Consider the following 11,912-nt stretch of genomic DNA (forward strand, 5'->3'; position numbering starts at 1 on the left):
CAGCTATGTACTCCGCTTCACACGTAGATCCCGCCACGACGCTTTGTTTAGAACTGCACCAACTGACAGCTCCACCATTCAATATAAACACATATCCGGTTTGCAATTTAGAATCGTCCGGATCAGTGTCAAAGCTTGCATCGACGTAACCATTTACGATGAGCTCTTTGTCACCTCCATAAACGAGAAACATATCCTTAGTCCTCTTTAGGTACTTCAGGATGTTCTTGACCGATGTCCAGTGATCCACTCTGGATTACTATGGTACCTCCCTGCTAAACTAATAGCAAGGCACACATCAGGTCTGGTACACAATATTGCATACATGATAGAGCCTATGGCTGAAGCATAGGGAACACTTTTCATTTTCTCTCTATCTTCTGAAGTGGTCGGGCATTGAGTCTGACTCAACTTCATACCTTGTAAAACAGGCAAGAACCATTTCTTGCTTGATCCATTTTGAACTTTTTCAAAACTTTGTCAAGGTATGTACTTTGTGAAAGTCCAATTAAGCGTCTTGATCTATCTCTATAGATCTTGATGCCCAATATGTAAGCAGCTTCACCGAGGTCTTTCATTGAAAAAATCTTATTCAAGTATCCTTTTATGCTATCCAGAAATTCTATATCATTTCCAATCAACAATATGTCATCCACATATAATATTAGAAATGCTACAGAGCTCCCACTCACTTTCTTGTAAATACATGCTTCTCCAAAAGTCTGTATAAAACCATATGCTTTGATCACACTATAAAAATGTTTATTCCAACTCCGAGAGGCTTGCACCAGTCCATAAATGGATCGCTAGAGCTTGCACACTTTGTTAGTACTCTTTGGATCGATAAAACCTTCAGGTTGCATCATATACAACTCTTCTTCCAGAAATCCATTTAGGAATGCAGTCTTAACATCCATTTGCCAAATTTCATAATCATAAAATGGGGCAATTGCTAACATGATTCGGACGGACTTAAGCATCGCTACGGGTGAGAAGGTCTCATCGTAGTCAACTCCTTGAACTTGTCAAAAACCTTTTGCAACAAGTCGAGCTTTGTAGACAGTAACGTTACCGTCAGCGTCAGTCTTCTTCTTGAAGATCCATTTATTCTAGATGGCTTGCCGATCATCAGGCAAGCCAACCAAAGTCCACACTTTGTTCTCATACATGGATCCCATCTCAGATTTCATGGCTTCAAGCCATTTTGCGGAATCTGGGCTCATCATCGCTTCCTCATAGTTCGTAGGCTCGTCATGGTCAAGTAACATGACCTCCAAAACAGGTTTACCATACCACTCTGGTGCGGATCTTACTCTGGTTGACCTACAAGGTTCGGTAGTAACTTGATCTGAAGTTTCATGATCAACATCATTAGCTTCCTTAATAATTGGTGTACGTGTCACAGAAACCGGTTTCTGTGATGAACTACTTTCCAATAAGGGAGCAGGTACAGTTACCTCATCAAGTTCTACTTTCCTCCCACTCACTTCTTTCGAGAGAAACTCCTTCTCTAGAAAGGATCCATTCTTAGCAACGAATGTCTTGCCATCGGATCTGTAATAGAAGGTGTACCCAACAGTTTCCTTTGGGTATCCTATGAAGGCACATTTCTCCGATTTGGGTTCGAGCTTATCAGGTTGAAGCTTTTTCACATAAGCATCGCAGCCCCAAACTTTAAGAAACAACAACTTTGGTTTCTTGCCAAACCACAGTTCATAAGGCGTCGTCTCAACGGATTTTGATGGTGCCCTATTTAACGTGAATGCAGCTGTCTCTAAAGCATAACCCCAAAACGATAGCGGTAAATCAGTAAGAGACATCATAGATCGCACCATATCTAGTAAAGTACGATTACGACGTTCGGACACACCATTACGCTATGGTGTTCTGGGTGGCGTGAGTTGCGAAACTATTCCACATTGTTTCAAATGTAAACCAAACTCGTAACTCAAATATTCTCATCCACGATCAGATTGTAGAATTTTTTTTTCTTGTTACGATGATTTTCCACTTCACTCTAAAATTCTTTGAACTTTTCAAATGTTTAAGACTTATGTTTCATTAAGTAGATATACCCATATCTGCTCAAATCATCTGTGAAGGTGAGAAAATAACAATATCCGCCGCGAGCTTCAATGTTCATTGGACCACATACATCAGTATGTATGATTTCCAATAACTCTGTTGCTCGCTCCATTGTTTCGGAGAATGGAGTTTTAGTCATCTTGCCCATGAGGCATGGTTCGCAAGTACCAAGTAATTCATAATCAAGTGATTCCAGAAGTCCATCAGTATGGAGTTTCTTCATGCGCTTTACACCAATATGACCCAAACGGCAGTGCCACAAATAAGTTACACTATCATTATCAACTCTACATCTTTTGGCTTCAACATTATGAATATGTGTATCACTACTATCGAGATTCAATACAAATAGACCACTCTTCAAGGGTGCATGACCATAAAAGATATTACTCATATAAATAGAACAACCATTATTCTCAGATTTAAATGAATAACCGTCTCGCATCATACAAGATCCAGATATAATGTTCATGCTTAACATTGGCACCAAATAACAATTATTTGGGTCTAAAATTAATCCCGAAGGTAGATATAGAGGTAGCGTGCCGACGGTGATCACATCAACTATGGAACCATTTCCCACACGCATCGTCACCTCGTCCTTAGCCAGTCTTCGCTTAATCTGTAGTCCCTGTTTCGAGTTGCAAATATTAGCAACAGAACCAGTATCAAATACCCAGGTGCTACTGCGAGCTCTAGTAAGGTACACATCAATAACATGTATATCACATATACCTTTGTTCACCTTGCCATCCTTCTTATCCGCCAAATACTTGGGGCAGTTCCACTTCCAGTGACCAGTCCCTTTGTAGTAGAAGCACTCAGTCTCAGGCTTAGGTCCAGACTTGGGTTTCTTCTCTTGAGCAGCAACTTGTTTGCCGTTCTTCTTGAAGTTCCCTTTCTTCTTCCCTTTACCCTTTTTCTTGAAACTGGTGGTCTTGTTGACCATCAACACTTGATGCTCCTTCTTGATTTCTACCTCCGCAACCTTTACCATTGCGAAGAGCTCGGGAATCGCCTTATCCATCCCTTGCATATTATAGTTCATCACGAAGTTCTTGTAGCTTGGTGGCAGTTATTGAAGAACTCTGTCAATGACACTATCAACCGGAAGATTAACTCCTAGTTGAGTCAAGTGGTTATGGTACCCAGACATTCTGAGTATATGTTCACTGAAAGGACTATTGTCCTCCATCTTGCAGCTGTAGAACTTATTGGAGACTTCATATCTCTCAATCCGGGTATTTGCTTGAAATATTTAACTTCAACTCCGGGAACATCTCATATGCTCCATGATGTTCAAAATGTCGTTGAAGTCCCGGTTCTAAGCCGTAAAGCATGGCACACTAAACTATTGATTAGTCATCAGCTTTGCTCTGCCAGACGTTCATAACATCTGGTGTTGCACCTGCAGCGGGTTTGGCACCTAGCGGTGCTTCCAGGACGTAATTCTTCTATGCAGCAATGAGGATAATCCTCAAGTTACGGACCCGGTCCGTGTAATTGCTACCATCATCTTTCAACTTTGCTTTCTGAAGGAACGCATTAAAATTCAACGGAACAACAACACGGGCCATCTATCTATAATAACATAGACAAGCAAAATACTATCAGGTACTAAGTTCATGATAAATTTAAGTTTAATTAATCATATTACTTAAGAACTCCCACTTAGATAGACATCCCTCTAATCATCTAAGTGATCACGTGTTCCATATCAACTAAAACATAACCGATCATCACGTGAAATGGAGTAGTTTTCAATGGTGAACATCACTATGTTGATCATATCTACTATATGATTCATGCTCGACCTTTCGGTCTCAGTGTTTCGAGGCCATACTGCATATGCTAGGCTCGTCAAGTTTAACCCGAGTATTCTGCGTGTGTAAAACTGTCTTACACCCGTTGTAGATGAACGTTGAGCTTATCACACCCGATCATCATGTGGTGTCTCGGCACGACGAACTTTGGCAACAGTGCATACTCAGGGAGAACACTTTTATCTTTAAATTTAGTGAGAGATCATCTTATAATGCTACCATCAAACAAAGCAGAATAAGATGCATAAAGGATAAACACCACATGCAATCAATATAAGTGATATGATATGGCCATCATCATCTTGTGCCTTTGATCTCCATCTCCAAAGCACCGTCATGATCACCATCGTCACCGGTGCGACACCTTGATCTCCATCGTAGCATCATTGTCGTCTCGCCAACTATTGCTTGTACGACTATCGCTACAGCTTAGTGATAAAGTAAAGCAATACATGGCGATTACATTGCATACAATGAAGCGACAACCATATGGCTCCTGCCAGTTGCCGATAATTCCATTACAAAACATGATCATCTCATACAAATAAAGTATAGCATCATGCCTTGACCATATCACATCACAACATGCCCTGCAAAAATAAGTTAGACGTCCTCTACTTTGTTGTTGCAAGTTTTACGTGGCTGCTACGGGCTGAGCAAGAACCTTTCTTACCTACGCATCAAAACCACAACGATAGTTTGTCAAGTTAGTGCTGTTTTAACCTTCTCAAGAACCGGGCGTAGCCACACTCGGTTCAACTAAAGTTGGAGAAACTGACACCCGCTAGCCACCTGTGTGCAAAGCACGTCGGTAGAACCAGTCTTGCGTAAGCGTACGCATAATGTCGGTCCGGGCCGCTTCATCCAACAATACCGCCGAACCAAAGTATGACATGTTGGTAAGAAGTATGACTTGTATCGCCCACAGCTCACTTGTGTTCTACTCGTGCATATAACACATACACATAAACCTGGCTCTGATGCCACTGTTGGGGAACGTAGTAATTTCAAAAAAATTCCTACGCACACGCAAGATCATGGTGATGCATATACAAGAGGGGAGAGTGTCATCCACGTACCCTTGTAGACCGTTAAGAGAAACCGTTATAACAATGCGGTTGATGTAGTCGTACGTCTTCACGGTCGACCGATCCTCAACACCGAACGTACGGCACCTCTGCGTTCAGCACACGTTCAGCTCGGTGACGTCCCACGAAATCACGATCCAGTAGAGCTCGAGGGAGAGTTTCGTCAGCACGACAGCATGGTGACGATGTTTGATACGTCTCCAACGTATCTATAATTTTTGATTATTCCATGCTATATTATATTCTGTTTTGGACATTATTGGGCTTTATTATACACTTTTATATTATTTTTGGGACTAACCTATTAACCGGAGGCCCAACCCAGAATTGCTTTTTTTTGCCTATTTTAGGGTTTCACAGAAAAAGAATATCAAACAGAGTCCAAACGGAATGAAACCTTCGGGAACGTGATTTTCGGAATGAATATGATCTAGAGGACTTGGACCCTACATCAAGCAATCAACGAGGAAGTGATCTATTGTAAGTATAGTGGGGTTTTTACGCCCAAGCTACGGATGTCGAATTCTCCACAGGGACTAGGCGACGATAGTCGTGCTCAGCTAAAGCTAGATCAGATGAAAAGGTTTTTGGTAATGCAATACAAAAGAAAATAAAACAAGTTTTCCCACTCAAAGTAGGACAAGATCACCTACCTCTTAACAACACAAGCAAATAACAAGACAGGGCGAAGAATAACTTGCAAGTCAATGTTTTTAGGATTTTCATTACTACACACAATGGATAGATCGACTAACAAATGAGAAAACAAATACACTAGCAAACATTTAAGATTGGGGACAGAAGCATATTTGAGATACAAGGAAAGAGCACATCACGAGCACTACATATATATATATACTAGAAACTGAGACAACATAAAAAAACACATGTACTGGAGCTATCACAGGGACTAAGAATTAAGCATGTTCACACATATGACTTCACAATGAACAATTACAAAACAAGATTCACAACTAGTAACCTGAATGTAACAGACAAATAACTAACGGGCGATTCATATATATTGAAACAGTGTAAAATAGATTACAATCTATCAAGTCTCCACTCTAAATGTTCACAAAAATTACACACTCTAATAGTAACAAGTGAAGAACAACAGCGGGACATTTTGTTCAGGAAAGAACAACAACAGCGTGGGAGAGGGGAGCAGCAGCTTGGGGGATTGGAGAGGAGCAGCAACTGTTGGAGTTGGAGCAGCAGTGTGAGGTTGAGAGAAGGGAAGGGCAGCAGCAGTAGGGCCGAGGGGTAGCAAAGGAGAATGCAAGAAGAGCAGCAGCGGGGCTTGGAGAAGAAGGAAGATGCGGCAGCAGAGGCGTGGGGAAGAAGAGAAGCAGCAGGGGCGAAGCAAGAGGGAGGAGCAACAAGAAAGAGAGGGAGGAGTGGAAGGGCAGCAGCAGGGTTAGGAGAAGAGAGCAGCAGTGGGGCTTGGAGAGAGGAGAAGGAAGAGCAGCAGGGGCGCAAGAAGAAGAGAAGCGGGGATGTAGGAAGAAGAAGTAGAAGGGCAGCAGCAGGGTTAGGAGAAGAAGAAAGGTGGAGGAGCAGCAGGGAGATGCATGGGCGGCGGCGCAAGGTGATGAGGCGGCGTTGTGGATGGTGGTGGATGGAGGCGCAGGGTGATGGTGGAGGTGTTGGTGGCGCGCTGGGGTGCGGTGGTGTTGGTGATGAAGTTGGTGGTGAGTGGTGGATGTTTGTGGTGGGTGTGCTGATGGTGCGGAGGCGCACCACCACGCCGGCCTGACCGTGGCGGCGGGCGGAGGTGGAGAAGGAAGGGTGAGGGAGAGAGATGAGATGCCAGGCCCAAAGGGGAATGGAAGCGATCTAGGGATTTTGATCCCCTCCCTGATCTACAAACTTTACACATTAGCCCTCCTCCTTCTCTTCTTTCTTCACAAGAAGGTCCTCCCACTTCTTTAGCTAGCCCCCTGGTTACTTCTTTTCATCTCACACAAGCCTCTTCTTCCTTCTATTCTCTTCTTTTCTTCACTTTTCTCGATAGCCACATAGTAGAAATCTTGATGATTATAGTGCCTTTGCGCACTTTTCTGCAAAAGAAACAAGTCACAAGTAAACACTACAAAAATATACACTTCCGTGATGATACGTGTTTGCCACAGTAGGTCGTGTTTTTTGTCATGCATGTACATCCATGACAAATTTATGACAGAATCAAGATAGTCATACCTGTGCTGTCGTAGAAGTGTTCCATGACATTACCAAAATTATCATCACAGAAGTGTCCACTTCCATGACGATAAATCACGCGTCACAGAAGTGCTTTCGTCAAGGGTGACCGACACGTGGCATCCACCGTAACGGAACGCCGTTAAGCTATGGGGTCGGGTTTTGGATCCGATAACCCATTAACACCCCCGACCAATGGGGATTTTCCACGTGTAAAATCATCATTGGCTGGAGGAAACACGTGTCGGCTCATCGTCGGGACAGATGTCATCCACTCATTGGACAGAAGGCGCCTATGATACGTTGACACGTGGCACGGCCCAACAGAGGCCCATTCCTGTGAAAAGGCCGGCTCATTTGACTTGGTCAAAAGGTGGCGGGCCGGCCCATGGAAAGCCTGTTAACGGCATGTTCGCATATAGCCCGTTTATAGCCCGCTAATCCAAGGCCCGTTACGCCCTATCCGAATTAGGCCCAGTAGCGTCATCTAGGCCATCCAGTATGATTCCAGCCCGTTTTCACTTCTGGCCCATGGTGTCTTTCGGCCCATATGAGGCCCTATGTAACTCTTGGCCTATTAACGGCACATGGTGAAACTGGCCCGTAATGAACAGTGTATCACTTTACACCCATTAATGGCCCGTGGTGAAACTGGCCCGTAATGAACAGTGTATCACTTTATACCCATTAACGGCCCGTTATTCTGTTGGGCTATCTCTGGCCCATGTTATCTTTCGGCCTTCTCAAAGCCCATTTATTCTTGGGCTCATTTCCAGCATTCGTTTACTTACGGCCCGTTACTGTCATTTTCTGCTTGTGGGCCAAATTCAGCCCATGGTTACAGTCGGCCCGTTTGTGGTCCGTTAATACATTGGGCCGTTTTCGTAACGTCATCAAATATGGCCTATTAACGATGGCCCATTATGGTCGGCCCATGAACGGACGATTCCAACTCTAGCCCGTTTATGGCCAGAATGCGGTCTGTTTGGCCCATGTTTGGCCAATCGATCATACGGCCCGTACAAGGCCCATTGATGATACAGCCCGTACAAGGCCCATTGATGATACGGCCCGTAGAAGGCCCATTGTTTCTACGGACCATAGAAGGCCCACTGTTTATATGTCTCGTAGAAGGCCCACTGTTTCTACGGCCCGTAGGAGGCCCAGTGTCACTACAGTAAATATTAGCCCATGGTTATTGTGGCCTAGTTTTAAAAAATAGGTTATTGCAGCCACTAGCAAACCGCAGAAAAAGAATTGCACTGACTACAAGCAAACAAATAAACAAGACAACAAGGAAATAAATAAGAAAGCAACTTACACTAGGCTATCACGGCTATTACACATATTACATCCACTGGGCATCAAAGTTCGCCACCAGTGCAAATATAGGGAACACAACAGCATATAAACGCCGCAGCAAAACAAGTCCAGAACTGAAACCACTTCAGAAGAGCTCAAGAAACAATATCCTGGGTACCCATAATGCTGGCAAGATGCTTAGCAAGCTTATTAACTTTCTCTTGTTTGGCGCTTAAGTCCTCCAGCGCTTGCTGTTGCACCAGAAAGTATGCATCTGAATTCTGCAGGGACTTCCTCAGTCCTTCGGCTTCCTGTCTCATAACATCTGATCGATGTCTTTCAACTTGAAGTTGAGACTCAAGAAGCCGAACTGATTCAGGCAATGAGTTCAAAGAGCTGGTGCCAGCAGTGGTAGCCAGTAACTCGAACACAACATCAAGACAAGACTTTGGGGTTGTCTCAGTGTCTTCAATATAGTTTTTATTAGTTTTCTTGGAGACCAACAGGGATGTCTCACTATCTTGAACCTTATCTGCATTACTTCCTTTACCATTGCATAACAGGGTACTCTTCTCCAATATTTTATCCGCGTTCTAAAAGAGAAACAAACAAACACATCTTAGGTTTACAACGTAGTATATGAAACTCATTTTGGTAAACCAGTTTAGTAGTAAGGTGGACAGGATAACAGCATGAAACAAACATATATCTATGTAGTATGGTCACTGTATGGTCTATATCATTCTAGTTTATGTTGCCAAATCAAGATAGATACAGTTCGAATCATATCTATTTAAGACAAAGCAGCATAGACAGAATATAAGTGTGGGAAACTACACAGCAATAACAACACTTGTAATGTGCATGGCATGAGAACATAACTATTTATTCAATTGAAACTGAAATCAACATAGAGCAAGTTACAACAACAAACAGCCAAACACGTTGAAGAAACATGTTTAAAACATACCTGTCGCACCATTGGAGTTTCAATTGCATCCTTCAAATTTGAAATTAGTTGGTATCAGTAAATACAGTGATGCAAGAGCAAAGTAGTATGAACCATAGTGTCGGATTTCGGGCTCCGCAAAACCCTTAAGATTCGAACACAGGGGTGTGACGAAGATCTCTCCCACTACACGTCTACCTAGCGCCTCGCTCTTCTCCTGGTGGTGGGAATGGAATGCAAGCAAGCAAACAAGTAGAGCACACAAGAGTTTACCCAGGTTCAGGCCACCTTGCGGTGTAAAACCCTACGTCCTGCTTTAGTGGATTGGCCTCGCGAGGGCTCGAGTATGAACAAGTACAGTGGTTTCCTGAGCTCAGGAGGCGAGCTCAAGAAGGGTGAGGAGGCGGATGTTCTTGCACCTTTGCTAGTTTAAGTCCCCATGGGTCGATCCCCCTCTATGATGGAACCCTAACTACTTATATAGGCGGCCAAGGTCCTCTTCCCCCGAAATGTTTAGGCGGGAAGGGAATCCCACAACGGCCATTTGAGCGGGAACACAAGGACGCTCCTATCCTGACAAAAGGTGGTCTTCGCCTGCAAAGAGGGCAGGCGGTGACGCGATGGTGGGCTCGGCGATGACATCCTTCCTGCCGTCCTTGCGGTCTTCGGTCTTGTTGCACCAAAGGGGAAACCTTTGTCTCGCCCCTCGGGAACCTGCGCCTGTGCGGTCTCCTTTGCACCGATATGGAAACTGCGCCCGCTGGCGCGCGCTGGCGCTCGCTGGCACGGTTCATCATGGCTTGCGTCACTGCCTCCTCCTGAGGCAGCCCTTGCCTTGAGATCTCCGCCCTCCCGAAGCAGCCTAGTCGAGGCCACTCTAGGGAGAGGTCTTGGTCGCCCCTCCGGAGCAGCCTAGGTGAGGCCGCTCCCTGAGGGGGTCTTGGTCGTTCTCCTCGCGAGGGCTGGCCCCCTCGCGAGGGTCTTGAGCAGACGATCGATCAGTTGGGCCCTATCGGGCCGTACCAGGAACGCGACGTGCGCCGCAGATAGGCAAGTCTGGGTACCCTGGTTCCCAGTATGCTGACAATAGCCCCCGGGCCCAAGGCGCACGCGGAGTTGGCTTCTGGGCGAAGCCTAGGTGAGGACGAAGCGCTGCGGGCCCCAAAGACTGCGGGCCCGGCCGACGTGTGACGGTTGGATGGGACGTGTCGACTCCACTCCTTGGCGCGGGCGACAGAACCGGCATGCTCGCACACGAGTGGCTGGCGATTTGCCTTCTCAGTCTATAAATGGGGGACAAAACGCCACCCCTGCTCGTTTGACTGTTCCAGGCCAAAACCCCAGTTCCTCTTCCTCCGGCGAGGGTTTTTTGATGGCACCGAATCGTAGGTTTTCCGCCGCAGAGAAAGGGAAGGACCCGGTGGTGGAGCCCGAGCAGCTCCCGCCGAAGAAGAGGCGCCGCGATTCGCCGAGGGCGCCTCGGAGGCCGGCGGATGTTCGCACGTGGTGTATGCGGGCGCCACCAGGGCTTCCGCCTCGTACGGTCGCCCCAGCGACGGTCGTGCGCGGCACGGGCGACGACAACGGGGGCGGCGCAGGTGACTGCCCGGCGGGGCGAGTGACGCCACACCTCTCGCCGCTGCCCCATGCCGAGGATGACGTACGTGAGTTCGTCGTGTGGGCGGGAGCTCCTCCGCACACTTGGATCCTCCTCCCCCCGTGTCTCAGGGAGGTGCTTCCGGCCTGCGGACGAGTGACGATGCAGCTTCGGCATGATGGATGCAATCTCCCCCATTCGTACGCTGACGTGGAGGTGATTTCCTCCGGCCAGGTCTACATGACCTGGGGTTGGGGCATGGTGCACCGCGCATGCGCCCCTGCCGGGAGGCACCTTCTTCACTTCAAGCTGGATGGGCTGGCTTCACTGACCTTCAAAGTCTTCGAGGAGGATGGCCGGCGACGAGCGTGCAGCGAAGAGGAGGGGCTTGCCGACGACCATTTCCGGTGCTGCCTAGGCACCGAGGCCTGGGGCGAAGTGTTCGCCGTTGGCTCCGCCCCCGACTCCCCTAGTAGCAGCTCTGCTTCTCCTGCGATGGCCTTGAGCTCTGACGAGAGCTACGAGCCGCCTCGCCGCCGCCCTCGCCGCCGGAGGGATGCGGCGTCCTCCGACCGTCGTCGCCGCTGAAGGAGCTCGGGCGTCACTCCTCCGGAGGCGGTTTTCTTTTGCTTGGTCCCTGCGAGGCAACCATGAATGGCTCCCCGAGGGTGTGTAAATGTTTGCAACCTTTGTTTGATGTCGAACAAACATCATAAACCCGGGTTCCTCATGAGATCTTTTGTTAAAGCAAGACCTTCCTTCTCTTCCATCCCTGCGGTAGCTTAGTTCCCCACGCCTGCGAGACCCAGTTTCTAGGCAGGCTTCGGCCTCGCTGGTATGCCAGGTCGTGATGTCTTGGTCAAGGC

This window comes from Triticum urartu, chromosome 1A (assembly GCF_056163025.1).
Source record: "Triticum urartu cultivar PI428250 chromosome 1A, HENAU_Tu73, whole genome shotgun sequence".
Classification (NCBI taxonomy): domain Eukaryota; kingdom Viridiplantae; phylum Streptophyta; class Magnoliopsida; order Poales; family Poaceae; genus Triticum; species Triticum urartu.